Here is a 3847-nt window from a genome sequence, read left to right on the forward strand (position 1 = left end):
CAATACTTTTCAGATAAGGCCGAAAAAGACTGAATTTCAGAAGCCCTTTGGACTAATTAGTATTCAAACCGAGGTCACGCATGAAAAATCACGCCAACTCGCGCAGAAAAATCACAAAGGAGACTAATTAATGTACTGCGGGTAGACTGCGGTGCCTCTTTGCTTCTGTTGGTTTGACCCCGGCCCAATTTCTTGAAGCAGCTGATATGCACAAAAAGTAGCCAAGCACAAACAAATAAGCTTACTAGACAAGGTTACCAGCTAAAATTGTATGCCAAAGACGTGTACAATTTGTGACAAGTACTGACCCTGTTCAGTTTTGCTAAGCAGTAAATTTTGAAGCAATATTATTTTCTGCTGACTCAGCTCTATGAATAAGCACATCATAAATAAAATCTTTGACATTGTATTTATTCATCATTATTGATTAAAACTTCATCAAATCCATGGCCACAATTAATTCAAAAGCAAATAAAAAATGGTGTATTATGGTTTGTCATGGATTTGATACTGTGTAGACTGCAGGTATACCTTCAGGAATGCTGGTCATCATCTCGCCACCCAGCAAGCTCGCCACCGCCCCCTTCAAAGTCTCCCCCTAACCGGCTCATCGCACGGGTCGTTACAAAGTTGCCCCCTGACAATGTCACCCCAAACAATGTCGCCCCCTGGCAAAGTCTCCCCAGAAAATAAGTAAGGATTCTTGCGGTAGTACAATGTGTATTCAATTAATATTGTATTGGAAAGAATATAAAGTAGAGCCTACTGACAATGTCGCCCCCGGCCAATGTCGCCCCCTTACGAAGTGGCCCCCAGAAAATAATTAACTGTTTCTATGGTGGATACTTTGTGGAAATTAAATATTCTTTCGGTAATGGCTTAATTATTGTATTGGAAAGAATATAAGTTAAAGTCTGCTTGAGGAAAAAAGTCATCAATAATAATAAACTCCATGCACAAAGTTCAAATTTTTGGTAAATGATTTTATTAACGTCGCTCAATTTAAATTTTAACACCAAACAAATACTTAATCTGTTTTGGTTTTTTTAACAAATAATATTAATAGGCTAAATAGCAATTATTGAATTACAGATGTAACATTTTACAACAAATCGTAGACTAACTGTTTCTATAGTGGATACTTGGTGGAAAGCTTAATAATGAGTTTCTAAGTGCAAAACTAAAATAACAATGAGAATGATTTTTTGACATTATCTCAGAAGTTAATAATAATCACCGTTTAAAAAAGACATCTTTCTTAAGCATAATTCAGGTGAACTGAAACAAAATGTTAGAAAATGAACTTTCCTTTGCAGTTTGTGTAAGAAAATTTCTACTATTTATTATAGGGGAATTTTACTTGTATCTTATCATACCTCTTTTTTAAATATAATGATAGCCCAAACATATTTTTTTATGGTTCTTAATTTTTATGAAATATTTCTCATTATAAGTATTGCTTTACTTGATTGGCTTCGCCTCGGATTCCATTTCCCCCCTCGGGTGTACAAAACGCCAGGACCCGTCACAGCTTGCAACAATTCCTTTTATCACCCTAAGGATAAAAGGCCTTATACTCAGCGTAACCTTCATTGTACACAGTCTGTTCCGGGCATACCCACAGCGTTTTTCTTACAAGCAATATTTAATTGTTTTTCCCTGTGCATCCATGGCATAGTTTGCAAAAAATCACTTGCTGGGTTTCTGGGTCATGCTGTGTTGCAATTTAACAATGTAGCAAATCAGTGTGTTACATTTACTTTTGTTTTAACCAATCATGGTGATTCCCCCTATCAGGATTTTTTGTTTTGGCTTCAGACTGTGGCAGTAATTCAAAAATTTGTGTCTTGTTTGTTTTTATTGGAGTCTGAGTATAACTGTATAATGTACCCAATTCAATTAGGTCAGGCTCAGTACACAAATCAAAATTTGTCTTTGTAAAAATTCATCACATCTCAATTTTCAACAATAATATTATTTATTAAAACCTTTAAGAAACACATTGCTTTTATATTTGGCTCTTTGGACTGTGAAGTGTTTGTGGACATAAATCTAATTGGGAAACATGTTTTAAAATTATCATTCACACTATTTGCCTCAAAACTGCAAAGTTTTCCATTTACTTTGTGAACTAAAATGTCTGCTAATTTGAGGAGTCCAGAATAATCTTCAACAAAATGGCAGATTGTACTGTTAGCTCAAGAAAGGTATAACAAGAAAACCAAACAATTTTAAGGTATATTTATGTGTGGGTCATTTTTTTCCAAAATCGAAAAATATTTCCAACCATGTAGGCCTATTCTTTCCATAGCAAGAACTTCCTATAGCACAACACACCAAACCCAAATGCAACATGTCCCTTTAAGCATGTGAGGTAATTCAACATTAAAAAGTCAGGCTCAGTACTTATCAAACCTTGTTGATATTTCGATCACATTGTCATCAAAACCTTCTCCAAGAGAAACATTGCTGTTAGATTTAACGCTTTGGACTATGACATTATTTGTTACATGTACATGAGCAATTATATCCACACTAATGGGCAAAAACGTGCGACATGGAAAGGGAATGTTGGATAGTCACAAAATTAAGTTTGTTGTCATGTATTTTGGTCTGTGTACATTCAGAAGCAGATGAGGATTGTGGTTAACAAAAAAAGATGCCTGTCTTACAAAGTTATCCCTTTGGTCCATTAGTGTGGAATTGCCCACATATATGATATGAATATGGGCCCAGTTAAATAAAGCATAAAAGCAAAACAACTTGCTCAGCACAGAAAAGTATTGCTTAACAGAAACAGGTTTCCACCCAAAATAACATAGCAAATAAATTTGTCAAGAGGTGTTTTCTGCATGCCTAACAGCTTTATGAAATAGGGCCTTGGTTGGAAACATGGTTTGGAAGTAGTGTATAATTATCAACACTAAAAGGTGCGTCAAATCTGTGTGGTTTTCCTTATACTTTGTGTTTTGTGGAGTCAAAAATTCTTTTTACTTTGTGAACTAAAATAGTCCGCCATTTTTAGGAGTCCATAATTTGCTTCAACAGAATGACAGACTATGTTACTTAAAGAGAGTATAACAAGAAAACCAAACAATTTCCAGGTACATGTTTATCTGTGTGGATCATTTATTTATTTATTTTAAAACATATTTTCAACCATATCCATTTCACAGCAAGCACTTTCTAAAGCCCAAAACAGTAACACCCAACTCGAAAGCGACGTGTCCCCTTCAGGCATGGGGGATAATTCAACAATAAAAAGTCGAACTCTGTACTTTTTATCAAACCTTGTTGAAAATTCATCACATCTCAAATTTCAACAATTTCAATCACAGAGTCATCAAAACCTTCTTCAAGAGACACATTGCTTTTAGATTTGTGTGTAATTATCAACACCAAGGTGCCTCAAAACTGTGTGGTTTTCCTTTTACTTTGTGTTTTGTGGAGTCAAAAATTCCATAATACTTATACTGTGCACTAAAATAGTCTGCCATTTTGAGGAGTCATGAATTTGCTTCAACAAAAATGGCAGGTTGTGTTATAGTTCAAGAGGGTTACAAGAAAATACAAACGATTTCCAGGTATCTTTTTGTGGAAAATTATTTTCTAATTTCAATCATATTGTCAGCAATTTCAAGAAGGGCCAAAAAAGCAGCAAAATATGTCTTTTTCGAGAAAACCACGTTTTAAGTTTAGCTAGTTTTGAAACTACTAGTTGGTAGACTATTCAAAATTTAATCTCGGAATTTTTTACATGTCAGGGAAGAAGTGATCCTAAAAACTGTGAGGTTTTCCAAATACTTTGTGAACTATGATGGTCTGCCATTTTGGGGAGTCAAACTAC

This window comes from Asterias rubens, chromosome 6, assembly GCF_902459465.1.
Source record: "Asterias rubens chromosome 6, eAstRub1.3, whole genome shotgun sequence".
NCBI lineage: Eukaryota > Metazoa > Echinodermata > Asteroidea > Forcipulatida > Asteriidae > Asterias > Asterias rubens.